The 27339-nt window shown below is 42.5% G+C and overlaps 1 pseudogene across 2 annotated transcripts in view; it reads right to left on the reverse strand.

Moving 5' to 3' along the window:
• Positions 1–21236: 21236 nt before the first annotated feature.
• LOC144768047 (epidermal differentiation-specific protein pseudogene) overlaps positions 21237–27339 on the reverse strand; it is a 33216-nt pseudogene continuing 27113 nt past the window's right edge. For both annotated transcript variants that reach the window (XR_013598432.1, XR_013598433.1), the window contains exon 3: positions 21237–24204. The product of XR_013598432.1 is annotated as an epidermal differentiation-specific protein pseudogene, transcript variant X1 (transcript). The remainder of the gene's footprint in view (positions 24205–27339) is intronic.

A 27339-nucleotide genomic window follows, 5' to 3' on the forward strand; every position in this document is an offset into this window, starting at 1 on the left:
ATTAAAGCTGTAAAACATGAAGCATTACTTTTAGAAATAAACAAAATAAAGGGGTGTGTTTTTGTTTGAGCGCTTGAAGGCTAAAATTAGAACAAGTTTTCTATGAGTTCTCAAATATCTTTCCCAATTATGTCAGTAAAACATTCTGAGATGCAGACTGAAACATGTACTTTCAACACTAGCAGCAATAGGTCAGTGAACTCTGTGAACTATGTTATGGATTTATATTTTTGTGCATCATTAACAATGGGCAATATGCATTTACACACACAATTTCACATAAACACATGGATTTCATATAATTGATTTTTAGATGGATTACCTATGATATGTTAAAGTGTATATTATGATATATTTTAGTTAGGACCCATTTCTGTGCAAAACGTAAGTTTAATTAACATGCAATCCATATTTGTAACTCACTAAGTGCTTCCCCCTCATGCACATCCATTCTCCACAAGTTCTGCAAAAGACAGTTAAGCTAGCTTGCATTAGAATATTTTTCACTTCTGTTATTTTTTTGTATTCATGGTGAACTTTTCTAACTCAGATGTAACTATGAACATATTATGATGTTTACTGCTACTTCAATGAAATCTATTAATTCAAGCAGCGTGAAATTGTAAATGTAACTTTTTTGCTCAGATATCTCTGGATGGAATTAGCATAGAGGATGCTCAATAATCTATATCTATACTACTATTAGAAAGGAAGAACTTTGAACCTTTGAGGCGGGTAAACTCGGGAACCACAGCGCCAATCCACACACCCGATACATCGTTGAAATTGTCAGGGTGTGCAGATTGACATAGGCTATATAAATTTAAAAAATATACGTTATTTAAAAAATGTACGAGAAAAAAATTAATGACGTGTTGTTGGTTCCTGCAGAGACTGGGAGCTCTGTTTGAATGTATGCAGTACTCATGGCGCAAGAAGAAATGTGTGGGACACGTTAATGATTTGTAGATCCAGTCATCTAACCACTGATTGCTCTTACCTGACCCAACACTACAAGAATGGGAGTAGAGCACATGAGTTTTGCTTCTAGGAAAAGACGTCTTCGCTGTTCTTTTTCCAAAACTCGGGTAAGGTTCGTAGCTAGGCCTCCCTCTGCACACCTCTTTTCACGTTTTGGGGGGTCTAAGGAGAGTCTTCCTGTGCAAGTGCTTATAATCACGGTCACTGCACTCATGCTATTTTCGTGTCATTTGCACACATTTGACACATTATCCGTCAACTGCTGCATAATCTGAAGATTTTAACAAAAAGAATGTTTTGTTTGTAGCTCACACCGATCAACAGTGACTAAAAGTGTGGTTACAAGTTGCAGTGCAATGGAAGGCCCCTCACAAAGTTTGACTGGTCACCTTTCTCTTGAATATTGCTATGTCAGGGTGTTAAACTTTTATTAATGAAGTAAAACCGACGCGCAGACAGTGTTAAGAATTGTAATAACGAAGTAATACTATCACAAAATGCGATGCATTATGCTGCATAGTTTGCCTTTTCTTGCCATCAAATGAAGTCAACTCTGAGGCATGATCGTCCCCGCCACATAGTTCAATTAACCCAGATTATAATTAACTGGTTCTGCCCTGGGTCTAATGAATTAGTGCCCCTCAGGCAGCTGTGCGCATGTTTAAATGTATGAACATTTATGTCCCACTTGCTCCCCGGACATTTTGATTTCCAGCAGCAATCGGGGCGAAGAAAACATTTTCATGGTCGAAATTCACTGTCCAGGTGTACACTATAGCGCTGTGTGATCTTCATAATGCCCGTCTGTAGCAGCAGAGGTGTTACCGCTCTTTCCTGTCACTTTTCTGTGTGTGGGGGTTATACTGCAAACCACAGACTCTAACATGCAGTCACAGCTGTTGCTCGCCCCCCTGCTGCAACTGAGCAGGAAGGACTAATCTTCTCAGACCACTGAGCAGTGATGGGAGATTAGCCCACAACACAATTACACTGAGAGGAAAGAGAAAGCCAGTGGCGTAGTGCAAAATGATTGCCCCCCCTACAGAATGTGATATGGTACACCCAAGTCTCCCATATCGATATCGAGATCGTCATTAGTCTTTGGGCTGTATGGGGCCACCCACTGAAGAATTTTGGGCACACTGGTAGTGACAGTCGCTCATTCCCAAAGCATTATTATAAATGGCACTGAGTTGAGGGCCCTTGGAGAATCTGCTCAACCCCTTACAGGAGATTGTGGGAGAGAAAATAATGCCAACTTATTTTTATTTAGCAACCCATACCACCATTTTGTCATTTTAAAGTGCTGTTATCAATGAGTTCTTCTTTTCACAGATTTGATGGTTCTCAGTTGACTGTCCTCGGAAGGATGGAAGGTTGTGTTGGCCGTGGTAGGATTCAAACTTATGGCCTGTAGTCTGGAACAGGCATTAGCAGTGATTATTTAACTAATAGAGACACATTTCCTACTAAATGAGGTAGAAAACAGAGGAAGGGGAAGCAGGATTTCAAAGAATACTGGCATGGAAATCTATACTACTATTATAAAGGAAGAACTTTAAACCTTTGAGGCGGGTAAACTTGGGAACCACAGCGCCAATCCACACACCCGATACATCGTTGAAATTGTCAGGGTGTGCAGATGGACATAGGCTATATAAATTTTAAAAATATACGTTATTTAAAAAATTTACGAGAAAAAAGAAAGTAGTCCCATGGAAGTAGCACCGGCCGCGACGTGCGTACTGACATCAGGAGCGCGGGGAGGAGCGACATCCAGGAGCGCGAGGAGGAGCGGCGGACATGAGCGCGGGGAGGAGCAGCGGACAGGCGGGGAGGAGCGCTGAGGAGCAGCGGACAGGCTGGGAGGAGCGGTGAACAGGCGAAGAGGGCAGGGGAGGAGCGGCGAGGAGCGGCGGACCGGTGAACTCAGGAGCGCGGGGAGGTGCGGCAGATGAGGTAAGGCTCCGGGGGACCCACGGACAATGTCGGGGCGGGCGGGGGCCCTGAGGCCAAGGTCGAGATGGGCTGCTACTCCGGGGGACCCACAGACAATGTTGGGGCGGGCGGGGGCCGGGGCGGGCGGGGGCCCTGAAGCCTGATTGCTCCCAGACAAGGTCAGGACGGGCTGTTAGTAAATCAATAAATGGAGAAAAAGGAGGGCCAATGGCTGAAGAGAAAAAATCTGGTAATCAGTACAGAAAGATAAACTTACATAGAGTGTAGCCAGGTAGTCAACATTAAAAGTAGGTATCAACCTACCACATGGGCATGTGGCCTGAAGCGTCTTATAGATTCACTTGCAAAAAATGTCAAACAAGAGCCTGATAGATGTGGTTTAATTATCATAACAAGCCCATGGAAGTAGCGCCGGCCGCGACGTGCGTGCTGACATCAGGAGCGTGGGGAGGAGCGACCTCCAGGAGCGCGAGGAGGATCGGCGGACATGAGCGCGGGGAGGAGCAGCGGACAGGCGGGGAGGAGCGGTGAGGAGGGGCGGACAGGCTGGGAGGAGCGCCGGACAGGCGGGGAGGAGAGGGGAGGAGCGGCGAGGAGCAGCGAGGAGCGGCGGTCCGGTGAACTCAGGAGCGCGGGGAGGTGCGGCGGATGAGGTAAGGTTCCGGGGGACCCTCGGACAATGTCGGGGCAGGCAGGGGGCCTGAAGCCAAGGTCGGGACGGGCTGCTACTCCGGGGGACCCACGGACAATGTCGGGGCGGGTGGGGGCCGGTGCTGGCGGGGGCCTTGAAGCCTGATTGCTCCCGGACAAGGTCGGGACGGGCTGCTAGTTATTCAAGAAAACAGGACATTGCTTAGGTGTTAAGGTAATGGCATTATATTATGTGCTCAGCTGATTTGGGGAAGAAATTATGCATTTGCTCACCCCACAATGATTCTTTCAAATGTCTTATTTCACATGCAAGTGTTGTACAAACAAAAAACCTTACATTTTGGGTTGAGCCAGAATACTTTCTTTTTCTACTATGGATGATGGCCTTTTTTTGTAGCTGTACATTGGGATTATTTTCAGATTTTTACTTAATCTATATAACTCTGGCTTTGAGAGCTTTTATAGCATTGAATATGCATTGCTTGTTTTCAAATGTTGTGATTAAAACCCTTTAACTTTTAATTTGTCTGGAACTAAGTTATTGAGTGAGCACAATGGTAGATTATGCGCAGGTTGGCAGACGTGGTCTGCCTGTTTTATTATATGCAGACGACGCAGTACTTTAATCTAGGACCGCAAGGGGGTTACAAGCATTGCTCGACTCCTTTTCGTCTTTTATGGCAAATTTGGACTTGACAATAAGTGATTCTAAGTCATATGTGATGCAGGTGGGACTTTGCTCGAACTTTGGGAGTTCCTCAAACTGACATTTTGTCATACTTGGGAGTCCTAATGGATGATCAAATGAACTGGGGCCCATTAAAACAGATGAAAAGGGGAGACCTAGTGTGTGCAAATACGGCTTTTTAACATTTTGCTCCAAATTAGGCAGGAGACCGATTGCTGTACTTTTAAAGATATACCAGGCCAAGAGGGTCGCTAAAGCCGCTTACGGTAGTGAAATATGGGGTTATGTTTCCACGAATGAGTTACAAGTAGTTGAGAACTCAGATGTGCCTCGAGAAATGTCGAAGGTGGTGTCCCGTGATGAACTGGGGGTGCCCTATCTTTGTGATTTACTAGGCTCACGCCTTTTAACATTTTGGCTAAAGATTTGGCTGAATGAGGGTACAATTTTGAGTCGTTTAATCCTGAAGGAATGTTTGTCCCTTGATTATGCCCATTACATTCCCTGGCTCAGATACATCAAAAGTAGTTTTTAAAGTTTGGAAGAGTAGAACTTTTTACAAACCGAGAATCGGTGATTAAGAGTGATCTGGGGTGTGTCAGGGAGTCCTTTTGCATCCTAAGGAAAATGGAGAGGGAAGAGCTGGAACTGAGGAAACCTAGTGTCCGTAAATTTTTATTGCTAATAACAACACATATGATCGAGCCATATCTTCTGGGAGCCTTTAGCACTTATGAACATTTTCTATTGACTAGGTTGCGATTAAACTTAATTCACCTCCTGTTGGGCCTACCAAGTGGGAGTAGTAGAGGCCAGATTTTAGAATCCTGTGACTGCAACGGTGAGTCTCCACATACATGTATTTAATATATAGCTCCCCGGAAAACTTTTATTATTCCGGTCCTAATGAGGTTGAAATTTAAGCAGGTGCGCCCAGCTTTTATTCATTTACAATTTTTGTATAAACATTCTATTTTTTATGTTCTTAATTTCTTAAAATCTGCAGTGAAGCTCAGAGCTGGCCTTGATTAAATGTTTGTAGCTATAAGGGCATATGTTTATTATTTGAGCCACTCTGCCAATATATATAGTCTAGAGGTGGCTTCTAGAATCATCCTTTCGACTGTCTTTTTATCTTTCATGGTTTATGATATATGCATTATAACAGATTGTATGCATTGTATAAGAATTTCTAGGGTAGTATTGTCTTCAATGTGACGTTTGTAAAAATATTTTATCCTTGTTATCAATGACGGCATTTTAGAATACGTCTATGGTTTGATATGTGAAAACCGAATAAAGGGGTCCATTAGGATGGCGGGCGGATTGCCACCGCCAGCCTGGCGGGGGCAATCCGCCCGCCATCCTTCCCTGTATTCCTCCCCGCCATATTAGAATGGCGGGGGGACCACGGCGGAGCAAAACACCACCGCCACTTTTCCGCCCAGGGACCAAGGGGGTGGCACATGGGGGGGGTACCTGTGGTACCCCCCTGCATTTGCATAATCAAAGCGGCATGCACCGCGCGGTGCCTGCCGCTTTGATTATGTAAATGTTGCAAAGCATTTTTAGTATTGTGGCGGGCGGAGCAGAGAGCTCCGCCCGCCACAATACTATGAATACAGGATGTGCCCGCCACTGTGGCGGGCACATCCTAATGGTGTGTGCAGGACCCCCGCCCTTAGGGCGGGCGGTCCCGATTTCCGACCGTAATGAGCCCCAAAGTGTGTTTGATTGATTGATTGAGTGAGCACAAATTATTTTTAAATTGAAATTATTTAACCCAATTAGATTATACTGATTCTGATGCTTTAGCAGCAGTCTTAATGCATGGACACATTGCTTAATGGATTTGAGTTTTAACACCCTTTCTGATCCAGATGAATGTGGGAGATCGACTTAAGGTACATTTTGGGTTGTTTTGGCTTAGGAGTATAGTGGTTTGCTCTCTATGCTCTCTCAACTCCCCAATGTTATACTACAGCTTTGCCAGAGTTCAAATGAACATCCATATTGCTAACGATCTGTGTTTATGACAAAAGTGTGTCACACAAGAACCCATCTAGAACAAGGCTGTAAAATCTAAAGCATTTCCATTTGGAATGACAGTCTGAGGGGGTTATTTTTGTCATGAAAATTATGGTGAGTTCTCCCAGAAGCTAAAATTATGGCATATTGTCTATGTGTTCTCAAATATGTTCCTCATCTTTATAAGTAAAACATTCTCACATGCATAGTAAAACACCAGCAGCAGTCTGTCAAATAACTCCCTAGTAATGAACTACAGTTTCCCACAGTGTTACCTGGAATAAATAGGGCAGTAACATTCTGTATTTATGAAAAAAGTGTGGTATGCCGTATGCCATCTTGTTTGGTTGGCTGATTGGGTGGCTGTATCTGGTGGGTGCTGGCCATGGGCAGGAAGAAAGTAACTGCGCAGAGCCCACTGCCCAGTTACAGTAAGAGCATTCTAAATATAAAGAACATACTTTCCTGCAAGGCTTGGATCAAGACATGCGGGACCTGAATCTCTGTTGAGGCTGTGATACCTGCACAAGCCTTCCAATTGCAGTGGTGGTGTGCACCTATTATTCTTATTTTGTTTCCAAAATGGAGGCACAATGTGCAATTCATCACCTGCATTACACTTTATTCCTAAACATGATAACCATAAAACCCATGTTACCCCTGATTATTGTGCCCTTGCCCAATCAAAAAATGCTGCTCCTGCAATCTAGCCTTAACTGTCAATGGAGTGGTTCATGAAGAAGGACGTGGCAGGATCTTCATGGGTAACACAGTGACTTGTTACCATGACAAAACAAAGTGCCCTCACTTTTCCAGTCTTTTTCCAAGTTGAGTTTCCCAAAAAGCATTTTTCCAAGTTGAGTTTCCACTTCACCAAAAGGTTGTCTCTGATCAAACAGGATCACAATAGATTTGTGGTACTCACATTTTTGTGCAGCTAGCTAAAGATCCTGCAACCCTGGATAAAATGCACCTACTATCAGATTTTTGATACATGCCATTCTCACAATTCTATGCTATCCTTATCGGACTTTGTGGAATACATTTATCCATCACAAGAAATGTTGCGGTACTCAAGTACTCGATGAAGTGGCAAATTTGACTGCACTTGAGCTAATATCTGATTGCTTGATGCCTCAACAAACTGTTTATCTCACAGAATGACTCTGTGTTGTATTTAAGCTGCACAGATCCAGATTATGAGTATAGCTTTTATTTATCACCCCTGATACACAACAATACCTCAATGTACTTTATTTATTGGGTGCAATACATAAAACCTATAATGAGTTTATGGGGAATAACATGCTGGTTACAGGTGTTTAATGCACCAAAATCTGCATGCTACAGTAATTACTGTATGTTTTCCCCTGTAAAATCTCAGCACGTTTGACCTGCTGAAATGTAATAATCCTTGAGGTATTTAATGTATATGATAAATATTGGATGTGTTAAAGATCTTCAAACTCATAATTCCGGCCAATGTGCAAGCAGGGTTTAATTCATGGGTCGGAACATTATGAGCAACTCATGATTAGGCCGTAAGGGTGGAACTTGTGCTAAAATTGGGAAAAGTGTTGTCCCTATGATCACCGCTATATCTATGGGGATCCACAAATGGAAGGAAACTATACAGGACTTGCACAACTGATGATGGTCTTGAAAGGTGCGACCTCTAGTCATGGGTGAAAAGTGCAACCGTTAGGGTCCAGCCTTCGAGCCAACTACAGCATCAGTAGTTTGGGTAAGTTCCATTTCCTTTGGCACCTTTAGATATATTCCTTGATATTTTTTCGCTGGGTATTTTATTTAATATGTTCCCTTATTTTTAGACTTTTCCAGCAAACTGGGCTTTGACAGTGGTAAGTGCCTCCTCCTGCGTCACCCTTTTTTCAACCTGTGTGTCATGTTTTTCCATTGTGTCATTGCCACATCTATCAGGCTCTTGTTTGACATTTTTTGCAAGTGAATCTATAAGACGCTTCAGGCCACATGCCCATGTGGTAGGTTGATACCTACTTTTAATGTTGACTACCTGGCTACACTCTATGTAAGTTTATCTTTTTGTACTGATTCCCAGATTTTTTCTCTTCAGCCATTGGCCCTCCTTTTTCTCCATTTATTGATTTACTAGCAGCCCGTCCCGACCTTGTCCGGGAGCAATCAGGCTTCAGGGCCCCCCCCCGCCCCAACATTGTCTGTGGGTCCCCCGGAGTAGCAGCCCATCTCGACCTTGGCTTCAGGGCCCCTGCCCGCCCCGACATTGTCCGTGGGTCCCTCGGAGCCTTACTTCATCCGCCGCACCTCCCCGCACTCCTGAGTTCACCGGTCCGCCACTCCTCGCCGCTCCTCCCCTGCCCTCTTTGGCTGTCCGCCGCTCCTCCTAGCCTGTCCGCCACTCCTCAGCGCTCCTCCCCTTCTGTCCGCTGCTCCTCTCCGCGCTCATGTCCGCCGCTCCTCCTCGCGCTCCTGGATGTCGCTCCTCCCCGTGCTCCTGATGACAGTACGCACGTCATGGCCGGCGCTACTTCCATGGGACTACTTTTTTTTTCTCGTAAATTTTTTAAATAACGTATATTTTTTAAATTTATATAGCCTATGTCCATCTGCACACCCTGACAATTTCAACGATGTATCGGGTGTGTGGATTGGCACTGTGGTTCCCGACTTTACCCGCATCAAAGGTTTAAAGTTCTTCATTTATAATAGTAGTATAGATTTCCACGCCAGTATTCTTTGAAATCTTGCTTCCCCTTCCTCTGTTTACTACCTCATTTAGTAGGAAATTTGTCTCTATTAGTTAAATAATCACTGCTACTGCCTGTTCCAGACTACAGACCATAAGTTTGAATCCTACCAAGGCCAACACAACCTTCCATCCTTCCGAGGACAGTCAACTGAGAACCATCAAATCTGTGAAAAGAAGAACTCATTGATAAAAGCACTTTAAAATGACAATATGGTGGTATGGATAGCTAAATAAAAATAAGTTGGCATTATTTTCTCTCCCACAATCTCCTGTAAGGGGTTGAGCAGATTCTCCAAGGGCCCTCAACTCAGTGCCATATATAATAATACTTTGGGAATGAGCGACTGTCACTACCAGTGTGCCCAAAATTCTTCAATGGGTGGCCCCATGCAGCCCAAAGACTAATGACGATCTCGATATCGATATGGGAGACTCGGGTGTACCATATCACATTCTGTAGGGGGCAATCATTTTGCACTACGCCACTGGCTTTCTCTTTCCTCTCAGTGTAATTGTGTTGTGGGCTAATCTCCCATCACTGCTCAGTGGTCTGAGAAGATTAGTCCTTCCTGCTCAGTTGCAGCAGGGGGGCGAGCAACAGCTGTGACTGCATGTTAGAGTCTGTGGTTTGCAGTATAACCCCCACACACAGAAAAGTGACAGGAAAGAGCGGTAACACCTCTGCTGCTACAGACGGGCATTATGAAGATCACAGAGTGCTATAGTGTACACCTGGACAGTGAATTTCGACCATGAAAATGTTTTCTTTGCCCCGATTGCTGCTGGAAATCAAAATGTCCGGGGAGCAAGTGGGACATAAATGTTCATACATTTAAACATGCGCACAACTGCCTGAGGGGTACTAATTCATTAGACCGAGGGCAGAACCAGTTAATTATAATCTGGGTTAATAGAACTATGTGGCGGGGACGATCATGCCTCAGAGTTGACTTCATTTGATGGCAATAAAAGGCAAACTATGCAGCATAATGCATTGCATTTTGTGATAGTATTACTTCGTTATTACAATTCTTAACACTGTCAGCGCGTCGGTTTTACTTCATTAATAAAAGTTTAACACCCTGATATAGCAATATTCAAGAGAAAGGTGACCAGTCAAACTTTGTGAGGGGTCTTCCATTGCACTGCAACTTGTAACCACACTTTTAGTCACTGTTGATCGGTGTGAGCTACAAACAAAACATTCTTTTTGTTAAAATCTTCAGATTATGCAGCAGTTGACGGATAATGTGTCAAATGTGGCAAACAACACGAAAATAGCATGAGTGCAGTGACCGTGATTATAAGCAGATGCACAGGAAGACTCTCCTCAGACCCCCCAAAACGCGAAAAGAGGTGTGCAGAGGGAGGCCAAGCTACGAACCTTACCCGGGATTTGGAAAAAGAACAGCGAAGCACGTCTTTTCCTAGAAGCAAAACTCATGTGCTCTACTCCCATACACAATCTTATTGCGCCATGAGTACTGCATACATTCAAACGGAGCTCCCGGTCTCTGCAGGAACCAACAACACGTCATTAATAATTACGGCGCAGAGGCACAGCACTGACGAACCTTACCTGAGTTTTGGAAAAAGAACAGCGAAGCACGTATTTTCCTAGAAGCAAAACTCACGTGCTCTACTCCCATTCTTGTAGTGTTGGGTCAGGTAAGAGCAACATGACTGGATCTACAAATCATTAACGTGTCCTACACATTCTTCTTGCGCCATGAGTACTGCATACATTCAAACGGAGCTCCCGGTCTCTGCAGGAACCAACAACACGTCATTAATAATTACGGCGCAGAGGCACAGCAGAGGCACAGCACTGACGTCAGCAAACACGTCGCGGCCGGCGCTACTTCAATGGGACTACTTTTTTTTTCTCGTAAATTTTTTAAATAACATATATTTTTTTTTATTTATATAGCCTATGTCCATCTGCACACCCTGACAATTGCAACGATGTATCAGGTGTGTGGATTGGCGCTGTGGTTCCCGAGTTTACCCGCCTCAAAGGTTTAAAGTTCTTCCTTTATAATAGTAGTATCGATTTAGGTGTTCCATGTACCTCTGACTCCTTCCATATTTTAGTGTTGATGATGATTCCTCATTTCTTGTGGTATTGAAGGGCTGTTGATTATAGGTGCCAATGTAAAAATAATGATGATTATCGAACAACACTGCTCTTTGTGTGTGCAAGGCTTACCCTTCTTTCTTAACACACATATTTTTCTTATTGTCACCCCTCTGTGTGAACAATGAGGACTGAGCACCTATACCTTATTATATCTTGTTGCAATTTTTAATGCAATGAATCCCATGATAGATAGCTTGATAAATAATGATTTTCATCTGTAATATTTCTGGCAGACTGTTATATATCTTTTTGTTCTATTGAACTGCATGGTGGCAATTTAGTCCTCTAATGCATTGCATTTGTATTTATATATTTTTCTGTGAGTAGTTCTGTTATATTGTCCCAATATATTTTGGTAGCTCAATTTTTCAGTAAACAATATTTTCATCTACAACTGTACAAAGCTTTCTTCTTTTTTTTTTATTATTCCCCAGTTGGGACAAGTCAACAGCAAAAAACCAAAAACAAACATATCACAAATTATATAATTCCATCTAACACCGTTTGTACTAACAGTTAACATTTCAGCATTTCACGGCTCTAATTGTTCATGAATTGCACCCCAAATTAACATGCCGAGTTTCCGTTTTTTTGCCCCCTTTAAAGCATACAGATTCCATTCTAGTTCATAAAGATTATATAGTTTAGCTCTCCAAAAATTCAAATGCTGGAGGTTCCTCTTGTAGCCAATCTGAGGCAATACATAAGCGAGCTGCAGTCATAGCAACAAATAAAAAAAAGCTATGTTTATATAAAACAGTCCCCTTTTTCACATTTTCCCCTATACCTAGTAACATAAGTGCCGGAGAAATCTTCACAGTAGTCTGAGTGATTATGGTAAGGAACTTTTCAATGTTGATCAAGAACTGATGCAATTTACTACAACTAAAAAATATATGAATACTGTCAGCTCCTTCAGATTTGCATCGGAAGCATTTCCCATAATATTGTGACCCCCATTTCATCATCCGCTCTGGGGTGTAATATAATCTAAATAAAGTCTTAAAAAACTGAGCCTTCAAATTAGCCGATAGGAAAGCTTCCTTAGACAGTGAGATTGCATCTTCTATTAAAAGACTGGGGGCCTCATTTATGAGGCTTTGCGTCAGTTTTGCGCTTCTGATGCGTCACTTTTTGTGACGCATCGGCAGCGTAAAACATGCCTTCTGTTGGGCACCATTTACAAAGTGACGCATCTAAGCAGATGCATCACTTTGTAAACCCCTGCACCACATTATACCTGCGCCAGGTATAATGTATGCAGGGTGGGGGCGTTCCTCCGCAAAAAGCCTCGTAGAAGTGACGCATTGAAATCTATGAGATTTCACTGCGTCACTTCTAGGATGCTGTTGCGTCAAAATCTTGCGCCTGCATCACAGCAGGCGTAAGACTGACGCAGGCCCTTTCACATGTGGCTTGCCCCATGTGAAAGGACGCATTGCTGGAGTTGCGTCACTTTAGTGACACACTCCAGCAATGCGTCACTTTTGCGCCATACAGATACGTCAGAAATACTGCTTGCGACATGATGCGTCATACAGTAAATATGACATATCAGGTATGTCGCAAGGAGGGCGCACTGAGAAATGACGCATCGTTGCTTTCACGCAGCGATGCGTCAATTCTCATAAATGAGGCCCTGGGTTCCCCCAACTGACTCTGCCAACACTTATTATTCTTCTGTAAATCATCAGATCTGTATTCCATAAGCATATTATACAGGAATCCAATTTTTTTTACGGCTGCGAATAGCCTCTACTATGGGATTAGCTACTACTTGAATATGCTTTGGAATAAAAAAGTCCCTAAATTGAAGATATTTAAAAAAGGACGATCTAGTTAATTGGTGTTTTAATGTCAGACTTTCATAAGTTGCTATCGAGCCGTCTGATTCAAACAAGTCCCCAATTTGCGTTATCCGAGTGTACGACCATTCTCTTGCCACCCGAGCCCAAAAGACAGAGGGTAGAATTTTATCAGCATTAAATGGTGTATATTATGCCAGTTTCACTAGTTTTATCATTCTGGATACATTCCTCCACACTCTAAAAGCCGAATCCAGAACCTTAAAGCGTGTTCTTTTATAATAATTACCTTCAAGTTCTCTGAATAAACTACGTCTAGCATGAGTCCCTAAAAGTAAATAAAATATGGATGGTGCTTCTGCCAAGTCCTCTTCAGACTCCCCAGTCAGTAACAATCGCAATCTTTGTAAAAAACATACATAGAAATATAACAAGAAATCAGGAATAGCACGACCACCTCTATCAACCAGAAGTGTTATTAGTCTCATTGCCCGGCGGGGTTTACCCGGGGCCCAGCGAAATCTCGCACATGGTGATTGCAACTGTTGGAAATAGTTTTGTGGAATTTCTAATGGTATAGCTCTGAACAAATATAAGGCTTTTGGTAAAATAATCATTTTGATGATATTCCCTCTTCCAATTATTGTTAGTTGTAAACGTCCCCATCTGTCCAGCGACTGCTTGATATATTGTAATGTGATGGCCCAATTAGTATCAACAATATCTTTCATAGAGGTCTTAATTATAATATTTATTTTTATTTATTTGCGAGTTTGTAACGCGCTAGGATCACCTCCCGAAGGAGTATCTCCGCGCCTTTGGCATCCTTGAAGCAAATAAACAACCTGTCACTGTGTCTCCATGATTTAAAATAAAAATGTTTTAAGCTGTCGCCTAAAAGAGAGATGCTCCTTGCAGAGTCTCAGGGAGAGTGGGAGAGTGTTCCACAGCGTAGGACCCGCAATGGAAAGAGCTCTGTCCCCTTGTCTCACCTTCCTTGCTCTAGGTATCTGCAGCAAGGCCTGATCACTAGATCTCAAGGACCGTGGAGGCACATAAGGAGAAAATTTGTTAAGCAAATATAAAGGGCCTTTCCTCAGGAGACACTTGTGCATAATGCAACACACCGTAAACTTCACCCTCTGTTTCACGGAGAGCCAATGCAACGCAGTCAAGAGGGGTTTAGAGGGTGTTCGAGGGGGTTTATTAAGTACAAGGCGGGCAGCCGTATTTTGTACTACCTGCAATCTAGAAGTTACCCCCTCATTTGCTGAGAGGAGCAACCCGTTGCAGTAGTCCAACCGACTTAGTACCAGGGCCTGTGACAGGGTCTTCCTGGTTGAGTATGGAAGTAGTGGAAATACCTTCCGCAACATCCCAATTATGTGGAAACAGGACCCTACCACTTGTGCAGTGTGGATTTTAAAGGAAAGGTCCTGATCTAGACAAACACCGAGATCCTTGACCACCTGTTTAGGCTCGGGGACTGGGCCAAGATCCTGCGGCCACCAGTCCGGGGACCAAAGGATTTTGGCTTCACCGAACAGCATCACCTCCGTTTTAGCAACATTACATTGCAGGAGGTTAGATGCCATCCAGTGGGCCACTGCCTTCATCCCCTGGGAGAAGGAGTTCTTGATCTCATCCGTAAGGGATTTAAAGGGGAAGAGGAGTTGGGTATCATCCGCGTATGACACAGGGATGAACCCATGGGATCTCATGATGTTAGCAAGGGGGGCCACATAGATATTAAACAAAGTAGGGCTCAAACAAGAGCCCTGTGGCACCCTCCCTCGAGATTCCCAACTCCTCTGACCGATAGGCACCCAAGGTGACTGTTTGGGTGCGATCCGTCAAGAAACTCCTCAACCATGCCAGAGCCTTATTTTCCAGGCCGATGTTAACAAGCCTGGCGGTCATGATGTCGTATGACACAGTATCAAACGCCGCAGACAGATCCAACAGGACCAGGATAACAGAGTGACCTTTATCCTGGAACCTGTGTAGATCGTCTGCGACTGGCAGCAAGGTGGTCTCGGTGCTGTGTCCTGGCCTGAAACCCGACTGGGAGGAATCCAACCCATTTGTCTCTTCGATGAATTTAGACAAATGTCGATTGACGTATTTCTCCACAATCTTTCCCATAAAGGGAAGAAGAGAAATCGGTCGTAGGTTGGCTAAGTCCGTCCAAGGAATGGTGGAGTTTTTCCTCAGAGGTCTCACTAGGGCCCGTTTCCAGTCTCTAGGCACTTCTCCAGTGCTCAGAGATAGGTTTATTAATTTTTGAATTTCCGGGCCCAGGACTTCAGACAACATGGGCATAATGCGAGCTGGAATGAGATCAAGGGGGCTGCCACTCTTGATCTGAGTAATTAGTGTAGTGACCTCTTCTAGTGAAATAGGGGGGAAGCTTTTGAGGCTAGCTGGGGTTGAGTTCAAGGAAACATTATTATGAGGGAGATTTATGACAGCTGTCTCACTTAACTTAGAAGCTATTATTTTGTCATAGATGGCACGAATTTTCTTCGAAAAGAATAGTGCGATCTCATCACAGAGTGCCTGAGAGGCACTCTCTGTGGTTTCACAAGCTGCCGGTTTGGTGAATGTTAATAAGATTTTATACAACAACCCTGAGTCTTTCCCAGCCTCCGCTAGTTGAGTTCCTATATAGTTTTTCCGGGCTATCCTAATAGCCTTGTGATAGGTCCTTAGGGAAATTTTATTCAGTTCCTTATCCTCCAACCTTCGAGACCGTCTCCATGCTTTTTCTAGCTTCCTGGTTTTTTGTTTGAGCAGTCTCAGGTTTTCGGAAAACCAAATTTCCTGTCTGTTTGCCTTGCGAGCTTTATATATTTTCAGTGGAATGGCAGAGTTTATGGCTACACTAACAGCCTGCTCGAACCGCTGGAGCTCAGTGGTTATTTTCGCTGAGTGGTTGGTGGACGACAGGTGAGCTTTATACACCTCTCCAAAAGCCTCCACAGTTAATTTATGCCAAGGTCTTCTTTTGGTGGTGAGGACAGTCTGTGTGCCTGGTGTATTCATGGCATCAGTGTAGAATTCTAGAATAAAATGGTCTGTCCATTCCACCTGGGTGGATGCCACACATGTTGTTCGAGGTGAGTTGGAAAACACTAGGTCCAAAGTATGGCCTGCCTCATGTGTGGGCCCATGATTAATTTTTTTTAGACCTAAGGTCTCAAGATCCGTTAGGAGGGTTCTAACATCCAAGCAATCTTCCAGTTCTCCATGCAAATTAAAATCTCCTGTTAACAGGAAGTTTTGATTTTCCTCTACAAAAGGTGCTAGGGCTTCCATGAGGGAGATAGAAAAATTGCCACTCGGGCCTGGGGGGCGATAAACCAGGGCACCCTTTCTCTGTTCCCTAGATGTGGAACTAAGTTTAAAATCTAATAATTCCATCTGCGGAGTACTAATTTCGTCCAGAATGGTAATTTTAAGTTCCTCCTTATGCACTATTGCAACACCCCCTCCTACTTTGTTGAGGCGATCCATTCTGACTATTTTGTATCCTAATGGGATGCTCAGCGCAATAGCGGGGACTAGGTGGGGCTTGAGCCAGGTCTCCGTTATAAAACAGATATCTGGTAGCTCCATGTCTATCAAGTCCCAAATTTGTGTGCTATGTTTTACTAATGATCGTGCATTACATAGTAGATTTTTGCTCCCCGCAAAAGAATTGCGCTTACTATGAGGTCCATCAACAGTGTTAGACACTGTGGTGGGCCTAACGTTGGTGTTCTGCTGTTGAGCAATTCCCTCAGTATTGTGGCAGAACTGCGTTCTACACGTAAGACACGAAAAAGGTCCTTCTAGGTGATGCTCTATCTTACCGGCACAGACAGTCGGTAGACGCTTACATACAGCTAATAGCGTCTGAAAAATATATGTGATCCTCTTATGTCTAGGGGCCTCAACCATACCGCCAGGGAGGGTCGCCATATCCTCCTGCCCCTAGCCCCGTCCTGTCGCGGACGGGCGCAGACGGGCTGGTCTTTGGCTCGTCTTAGGCGCTGGAATAGGCGCCACCCTGCGCGCCAACGCTGCGCGCTGGAGCCGACGAGGGGCTAAATAGCCCTGGAATGCTGGAGGTCTAGAGCGCTAACCGCTCGACTCTCCGTGTGTCCCGTCTCTGCCCCGCCCTCCAAACACCGCGATTGGCTGCAGTGCCGGTTCAGGGGTCAGGAGGCAGAAAGGAACAATCCCACTATTAAGCCCTGTGTGAGTGCAGGTAAGTGGAATTTATCAGCAGCGTGATAATACACAGCTAGTTGCAAACAATTGTACAGTACAGTTTCAATATTTAAAAGTAGTGACTACAGTGCCAGGTGAATTTTTAAAATCATTCAATTGCTCTGCTCTAGCCACCTCAGAGTTTCCACAGCGTGAGGGATGTAAAAAATGCAGGGTCGGCGCCAAGCGGGGTGGGAGAAGCTGCCACCAATATGTTATGTCAGCTACTACTCTGGGGTCATAGATTTGAATATTACCGGTACATAAAACTTGCGTCTTCGAGGAGTTTAATTTGTAGCCTGATATTAAACCAAATTCAAGAGCCAACCGCTCAATCTCTATTAAGGCCTCACCTGGCTTAACCGTCGCCACCGTGTCATCGTCCACATAAACAAATACTGTATGCGGTATATTTTGAGCAATAAATGGTTTAATAAATGGGCTATTAGATAATCTATTTGAAAAGTGATTAATAAACAAGGCAAAAAGTAAAGGGGAGCAAGGGCACCCTTGCCTGGTCCATCTTGTGATTTTGATCATTGCTGATTTCCTGCCCATAGCGGCAATTCTTGCATTCGGATCAGAATATAACACTTGAATTGCCATTAAAAAATTGTCTCCAAAACCTGATCTATTCATAATCTCCCATAAATAGTGCCATTTTACGCGGTCAAACGCTTTCTCGGCATCTAATAATATTAAGGCTAATTCGCGATTTTCTGCTTGAGCTATGTCAAAGAGAGTAATAACTTTATTTATATGAGTAACAGTGCTTCTATTAGGAATAAATCTGTCTTGATTTAAGGAAACTAAAGGAGTAATGACTTTAGAAATACAGTTAGCTAAAAAAATTTAATACAATTTACTATCGCAATTAAGTAAGGAAATTGGGCGATATGAGCCCGGCATCTCTGGAGGCTTACCCTTTTTACTGAATACAACAATAGTGGCTTTGTTCCATGATTTTGGTGCATTACCTAATTGTGCCGCTCTGAAAGTATCCAACATGATATGTTTTAATTGTTCGAAAAACAGTTGATAGACTTCTCCAGGAATGTAATCTGGTCCTGCAGCCTTACCAGACGCCAAACTGTTTACGGCCACTTCTAGTTCTTCCATGTCAAATGGGCTATCCAACCACTACTTATCATTGTCAGTTAATTGTGTAAACCCGCCTAAGTCGAATACAGAATCTAATCTGTCTACTTTTTGTTGCGTGTATAGTTCAGTATAGATTTGCTGAAAAATATCAAGAATTTTGTCTGGCTCATGTTGTGCAATACCATACTGATCCTGTAATTTCGCAATAGATCTTGATGTTGCCTGCACCTTTAAGCGTAAAGCCACGGAACTCCCAATTTCCTCACCATATTCATGTAGTTGTCGTTTATGCACCAAATACTTTCTCGCATTCTCTTTGCTCCAAATCCCCAATATCCTAGCCCGAGATCTAGCTACCTTGTCCTCGGCTTCTTCTATATTACATTGGTTATCCCCTTTTTTTATCTCCTTTATTAAATTCTCTTCCGAGCTCTTTAGCGACATATACAAATCTTTTATTACCGCCCTTAGCTTCTTCTGATGATAATCGCCATAGCTCAACACCTCGCCTCTAAAACAGGCTTTAAATGATTCCCATACTATGTCAATGCTAGCCGAGCATAAATTAAAATTAATAAATTCCGTTATCCTGCTTGACATATAGGATTTAAACTGTTCATCTAAGCAACATTTTCTGTCAAAGGGGAAAGTTTTATTCATATAAAAGATCTTTAAATCAGGTAAGTTTATCACAATTGGGGCATGATCGGATGATACTTTAGGAAATAGTTCTACTTGGGCACCAGTTAATAACGATAAAGGAGCAAAAAAAGAATCTAATCAAGCCAGTTTCTTATGAGGGAATGAATAATAAGTATAACCTGGTAGTGTAGGATTCAAGTTACTCCAAGTATCCACTAAACCATGATCTGTTATCAGATTATAAAGGGCTTTAAACACACGAGGATTGCGCCCACTATAGTTGTCCGGACCTCCTGTTAGCTCTGTATTGTTCAAGTTAATATTTATGTCACCACATATTATCAACGGTGTTGCCCAAGTTGCTAATTCCATGTTCAAATTCTCTAACACCTCAGCTTCATCCAAGTTTGATCCGTAAATTGAGCATATAGTGAACCGAGAGGAATTCATCTTTAACTCAGCGATAGCCCATCTTCCCCATTTATCAGTCAAACTGCGTATAGTTGTACATAGTCGTGGCTTAGATAAAATCATCACCCCCGGGTCATGGAAGTCTGTTGTGATGCACATATTAGGGAATATCCTATAACTCCTACTAGAAATCGATTACTCCATGATAGATGTGTCTCCTGAAGACATAAAATATCTGGTTGTATGTAACGAATTTCCGAGGCAACCCAATGTCTTTTACTCAAATTGTTTAGACCAGACACGTTTAAGGGGCATAATTTAATATTACGAGCCATTAGAATTTATCGTGACACTCAAACCTGAAGTTAATTTATTACATATTCTCTCAAAACTCCTTAAAAAGGTTAACATTAAGTTGATAGTATTTTTTCCCTTATGCTGTGTCTTGTGCCAACCGAGGATTTTACCCCTTTTATCCCCCATCGTGCTACCCACCCCTGCCAAACCCCACCACCCTAGTCGCCCACCCCACATCCCCCCTTCCCCCCCTTACCGAGACTGTACAAAGCTTTCATTCATACAAATGAACAATGCTTCTATTCATAGTAGCAGTTTCTAGAGTGAAGGTGCATCGTCTAAATCACATGGGCCAACGTGATTAAACAATTCACTGGAAGCAGTTCAGATTGTGGAGGGTGCACTGTACATTCCAAACAGATGTTGTGACTGTAGATCCAAATTATTATAAGTACCTGGATACCTTGGCGTTGTCCTAACGCATAACAATTCAGTCACTAAATTAAGCCTGCTGTTACTAGACTAAACACTGTGGTTTCCTGTCACCCACAGGTAGTTACAAGAAGGTGCACAGGACCTGGCACCTGGGGATGTACGTTGTTACAACGCAGGTTGTAACAACGCATACCTTTACCACACGGCCGCTACATCGCAAGTCGTTACCACGACTTGCGTTGGAGGGCGCGGATTTAGGATTTTTATAATTTTATATTCCAACACCAGTCCCCGTAACAGTAGGGAAGGTGTTGGAATATAAATTTATAAAATTCCTTATCCCACAGCGCCCTCCAGCGCAAGTCGTGGTAACGACTTGCGTTGTAACGGCCGCGTGGTAAAGGTACCGCGTGGTTAAAACTTCGTGGTAAAGGTTGTTTACCGTGTCCAGACTGCATGGGGGCAGATCCAACAAAAATCCTCTTCTGACGCTATAACTGGGCAGTTGAGGCAATGTCTTGGAATATGAGGATGGAGGTGAGATGGAGCATTTGAGGCTGTACTTGGGAATATGAGGACCACATTTTAGAAGATGACTGTTCCGCCAGCCAATGATTTGCTTGCCCTTAGTCTATTATATTTGCAGCTTTTACTTACTATGGCAGGACCATAGTTAATTTATGGCTGGTAGTATGAGTAACCTTTCATCAGTTTTAGTATATTTATTTTTACCATGAGATTCTTGTACGTTTTGTTGATGTTGAGTGATGTCACTTCCTGTATTATCATCCGGCCCAAAGGTTTGGTAGAGCAACTTCCTGTGATGACATCAGAGTCAAAGTTCATGTGTGGTAATTTCCTCTGCTATCATGAGGAGAGAGGTCAAAGTAATTGAAGCCACTTTTGCTACCCTGGCACTTTGGTAAACATCCAGTATATCAGTGCTGTGATGGTGACAATAAAGTTTTCCAATTCAAAATAGTGATTACACAAATGCACTCTTGAACTGTTGAAAATTGGGCTTTATTCGTTCTCAACCAGAAACAGATATAATCAAACAGGAAATGAAAACACTGATAATTGACTAGATTCCAATACTGGGGAAAAACCCATGGCAGAAAGTAATCCTTATTTTACACAAATGTACAAAAATGTACTTTGTTAATTTCATTTCATGGGGTGTTATTTGTTTAGATTTAAAAGAAGTACACAAATATTCTACTTAAACCAGCTAAAATGTAATATAATGAGAAAAAATGGCAAACAATCTAAAGTCGAGTAATCCAGTACAGCTGCACTTAAATGTTTCTCAATTCAGGGATGTAGCTACCATAGGAGCAGCAGGTGCAATTGCACCTGAGGCTAGGATCCAGCAGGGCATTCTGCACCAGAAATATCACTGGGTTTTTTCCTCACAAAAGGGGGCATTTTTGATGCTTGCATTTGGGCCCTACGGTGACCTTGTTATGCCACTGTCTCATTGATTGGATGAATATTGACATATGTTAATGTACTTCAGTTGCACCTGCAAGGAACTCATAAAGTGATTCCAGGAAGGCATTAGCCTATTGGTGTGCTCTGCAGCTACACATTCCAATCAAGGGTAGGAAGTGGGCATTCCAGGCAGGGTTAGTGATGTTTATGGGCATTCACAAGTTCTTCTTCTTCCTCTTTCTTGTCTGGACAGAGTTGTAGATCAGCCATGTGAGAAGAGGAATTATCATCTGGAAATGTGCTGGGTTTGTAGGTTTCCAAGGATGAAAACAAAATCAAAAATATGTATTTGCACAGGGACTTCTATTCTCTCTGTGTAGAGTGCGCTGCTATGGGTAACACTGCAGAGGAGTGGGATATATCTGTGAATGTCACATGACCATCCAATGATTGGAAATTCTATACCGGGACCATGCATATTCCTGGAAAAAATGTAAGCTTTCAAGAAAGCTGTAAATCTACAATTTAATGTATGTGTAAATCTACGAGTACAGCTTTAGGTCCTTCTTTGTGAATTGGTCTAAAATTCTTCAAGTGTGCTTTTCTGATATTGAAAACCATAGAGATGGTCCTACTCACCCAGGGACTTATGCTCTTGCTTCCAGTATTTGGCTGATACAAAAACATTGAGCAGGGCACCAGTAATCTAATATATAGTACATCAACTAAAGCCTTTGGGACAGATGTTCGACTACAGAGAACAGTAACACACAGTCAGAGTATGGATTTAACTCCTGTTATGTGGACAGCAGATGATTACATGTGCAGCTCTGGCAATTGGGTTCTAGGGTATGAATTAGTCTGATTTGCACAAGTTTTCAGCAAGAGATTTTTCAAGCAGAGATGCTTAGGGGATATATATATAAATATATATATAGCATGGAGTAATGCTATGTGCTGTACAACATATCCATTGTTGCTGCAATGAAACAAAATGGGCAGACAATTGTCCTAGCAGAGTTTTCGCTGAGAGCAGACAGACATTGATGCAGCAGTAGACATCAGTAGCAAGGTATGGCACACCTGCAGGCACAAGCGAATCACTGCCGCAAAGCACCTCAAGTGTGCAGTCAGCTTGAAGTGCATCATAAATGCACACTGGCCAATCACAGCACAGCCTTAAGGTATAAAACAACCAGCCATACATCAGTACCCCAGTGACTGCCGTTGAGAGGTTAGAGTATAGCCTTGTCTTTCTGACTCGGGGATACAGTCTTACTGCTATGCAGCAATGACAACCAATGACCCAGTTCATATATGCCATTGGTTGATATTCTTGTAAGGGGTCAGCATTCATTGTGAACCTACCAGAAAAAAACAAATTTTATGTCATTGAGCATTAGTTGGGTCCTAGGACGACTGCCTGCGATCTAATGATGTTTTGTGAAATATGGTGTGTGAAAATGAAAGCCCTAAAAGAATCCTTTAAATATTTCTCAGTTTAAAAAAAAGCACAAATAGCAAATCAATGTTGAGATATAGCCCCTAACAAGAAGAAGGTGTGGCAGGTACTACTATTTACTAATGGTTTCAGATTCCACATCTATGTAGATATCTGTGCCAGACTCACAGCGGTATGTGCCATATTCAGTCACCGTCTTACTCCCCTGGAACATTTTCAGCTCCACTGGAACTGAGATGGTAACCTCCTTGCTCATGAAACTGACTGTTATTTTTGAGCGTGGTGGTACCTTCATCGGCACACTTAACTCTGCCTTCATCCTCGTGGTGACTGCCTCAACCTCATCTTTCTTTACTGAGAAGGTGTTGGACGCCTCTGCTGAAATATTGGCCACTCCTCCCAAGCTAAATTCAGCACCCACCCTGATTGAAGACTCATTGCTGAATTCAAAGCTATGGGAGACATATTTCTCATACTCTTTGCAAGAAGCAGCAGTGAACTCCTGCTCACTGTCTGTGTTGTTGACGTAAAAATACTGATCTGCCTGAATGTTCTTTTCACTCTCTATCTTTTTCTTGCCCCACAGAAGTGTGGCGGTCACAGAGGCTTTCCCACGGCGCAAAGGATACACATGGGATACTTGATCGTTGAAACCAATATCACAGTAGTTTGCCAGATATTCACCAGTCCTGGCTACAATATACCTCCCCCCTCTATTTGGATGCTCGTACAGAAGCCATGCCCCACTCTGGACTCTGTGGGAGGATATCTTATCACTCATGTTTCCAAACATTAGATTGGTCTCTTGAGTCAGAACTGTTTGACTACCAGCGGCATTGGGATGCTCATAGACTGTGATCTTTGGATTGGTCAGGTCATCAGTGATCAGCTTAAGAGAAGATGCCTTGTCATTCATGTCAAGCGAAGGATGTTCTCCCTCCTCTAGAAGAATGAACCCTCCTTGGTAGTTGGGATGCTCGTACATTAGCCATGGCTGCCCCACCACCTTCACAGACGAGATGCAGTCTCCGAAGTTCTCCAATACCAGATTCACAACATCTGCTGTAAATGTTCTACTGAGCCCCTTGAACTGGCCATTTTCATAGACAGTGATGGTGTTCATGGTGATCAGCTATGAAGTTTCCAATGTGTTTACTGTAGCTGACCCTGTGATACAAAACAACAGCTGGTCAGCGGAGAAACATCATACGTGATTGTGTGAAAACTCACATCACTGTCTCCTCTTTTTAAAAAGGAAATAAGGTATACTTTGATGTCAATGTTCAATCTATTGTACGATTACTTAGTTAACTTATAAGTTACATAAAACACAAATACCACAGTGTGAGAGAACACGACAATAAACACTCCTAAAATAACATAACTTTCTTATATGAGAACATAATATACAGCACTATATGATTAAATCAAAACTTTAATGCAGTGCATTAGAAAAATCTGATCACAACAGCTTCCTCTTTTTCCTTAGAATCATTACATTTTGATAGTGCGTGCTAATGATATATATGTAGCATGTCATGATGGTGCGGAAGGTAGTAATAATGAAATTCCACAGGACTCGGGACGTTAATGTGTAAAGTGTACTGCCAGGTAGTGTACAGCTAAAGTATAGAGCTAAGGTGCAAAATAACAAGCCTAAATGTGAAGTGCAGATTACATAATGAAGAATCATATGCAGGAACTGCACAAGGTCTGTGTTTTATAAGGCACAGATTTCTCAGTATTTTACTAGGCATAATGACACAACCCCTAAAGCTAAAGTCCAAAGAACACTGCCTGAAGGAATTTGTGGTTTTTTTATGTGCAGAAAACATAATAAAAGTTTATATATGGAAATGATACAGTGTCAACAATTTTCGAGACTTCGTAAATAAGGTGCTGATGTGCCTAGAAGAGTACGACTCAAGGGCATACTGGGCATGATGAAACAAACCATAAATGCAAAGTGTGGTGTCTTTTAAAGTTCATTTTGTAAAGTGTGGATGGCTTTATGAAGGGTCGTATACAGAGGCTACGCGTGCCTAGGAGACTATGGCTCATGATCCTACTGGGCATGGTGACACAACCCATAGAGCCAAAGTGCAGTGCATTAAAATGTATGTTTGATAAAATGGCAATTACGTGGTGACAGGTCCATACAGAATGTACCAAAGGTCTCCAATTTGTGGGCCGAGGCAGCAGAATTGATCAAGATTTGTTGCAACAACGGGCCTTATAGTTAAGATGTTATGTGCCTAGGATAGTGTGACTTCCAAAGTGCAGCCAGCCTCATAAGTATTCTTGTGGGGGCGACATCTCAAGATCAAGACGGTCATGATGGCTGTTAGGGGACCACAGCAGATTAGGTACTAGTTGTATGTACAAATTGAGGTCTATGTTATTCAGATACAAAGTTCCGTAGTTTGTAAAGACCCAGCGACAGGGTTAGTCAATGCTTGTTACTTCAATACAAAGCCCATTTAATGTTGCCAACAGTGGGAGATGAACCCCAAAGTGTGAAGGCTGTAGACTATTCATGTTCTTTAACAAGTTTCGGTCTTGCATTACGAATTTCCCAAACTTGGCCTTGTCTGCCACTGAGTCCATGCTGTACAAAAGAGGGATGACCTCTTTGGCCGACGGAATCCCACGCTGTAAGTAGGCCTCAGTAGGAGTCCGCGGGGATGTTGCAATGCTGGACTGCAGGGAATTATGTGTGTCGAGGATTCTCTTCTGGGGTTACATTGTCTACAACTGTTGATATTATCAATGGATTTCCAAGTTGGGTTCAAATCTCTGATTGGAAGCAGGACTAATGTAGCCAAAAGTATAAGTTTTAAAATGTGCTTTTATACTGCTTGATGGAGATGGGACTTGGCTGAGCTGTGCAGTTGTGGCGCCATGAAAAGCCCGGGTAGGGAGGTCTTCTATGTCCACTTCTAATAAACAATGTCACATTTGTTTTTTATTGCGGTTTTAATGCAAGTATAAATAATCAAATTGTCGTCCCAGTCCTCCCCTGCAAGTTGTAGATATTCTTTAGCTACCACCAGATTATTGGACCTGGGCTAGTTTGTAGATGTAAAAATTATTTTTATTATGGCCTTCATGGTGTTGTTGGGGGCTGTTGCCTGAAAACGGTGCACAGACATAATATCGACTCCAAAATATCGTTTGGACATAATATCGACTCCAAAATATCGTTTGGAGAAAATATCGACAGGACAGAATTTAGACAGCCAAAATATCGTTTTTAAGGTAAGTGAAGTAATATCGTTTTTATTTTTAGGGTTCAGGGTCAGTTTTGGGTTTTTGGGTAAAGGGGTATTTTTAGGGTTCAGGGTCAGTTTTGGGTTTTTGGGTAAAGGGGTATTTTTAGGGTTCAGGGTCAGTTTTCAGTTTTTGGGCAAAGGGGTATTTTTAGGGTTCAGGGTCAGTTTTCAGTTTTTGGGCAAAGGGGTATTTTTAGGGTTCAGGGTCAGTGTTCAGTTTTTGGGTAAAGGGGTATTTTTAGGGTTCAGGGTCAGTTTTCAGTTTTTGGGTAAAGGGGTATTTTTAGGGTTCGGGGTCAGTTTTCAGTTTTTGGGTAAAGGGGTATTTTTAGGGTTCAGGGTCAGTTTTCAGTTTTTGGGTAAAGGGGTATTTTTAGGGTTCAGGGTCAGTTTTCAGTTTTTGGGTATTATTTTATTATATTTTATTACTATATATATATATATGTTTAATAAATATGAAATAACATTTTTTTATTTAACTTTCATTAATTATTTAATTATTATAAGTTAATTTAAGTAATTTTATGTATATTTTAGTAATTAATTATTAATATTAATTTAATTTAACACTGTTTTTAGTAAATACGATATTTTTTACAACTATATTTTTGTAAACGATATTTTTAACTCGATATTTTTGTACTTACCTGTTTGTAGATAGAAACTCGATATTTTGACTGTCGATATTTTCTCAACGATATTTTTGATGGTCGATATTCTGTCCGTCGATATTCTTTCAGTGATCCCTGAAAACAGTATTTAGCAAGAATTGCCTAGCTTTCCTGGTTTTGTTGCACCAGCCAAAGGTACTCCTTGTGTGAGATGGAAAGTGGAATATCTTCTTGTAGACTTTGCACTGGATCTTTTCTACGGCAGTGCCCATCATGCCGGGAAATGTTTGCTGAGCATAGTTGAGGGCAGGGAGAAGTTTGGCACGAACCATCCTCCGAATGGCAGTAGTTGTGGGGCTGTCATGTATTGAGTTTAATATGCACAAGGCATATGTTGACATTATTGCTTTGCTTTTCAT

Source organism: Lissotriton helveticus, chromosome 7, assembly GCF_964261635.1.
Source record: "Lissotriton helveticus chromosome 7, aLisHel1.1, whole genome shotgun sequence".
NCBI lineage: Eukaryota > Metazoa > Chordata > Amphibia > Caudata > Salamandridae > Lissotriton > Lissotriton helveticus.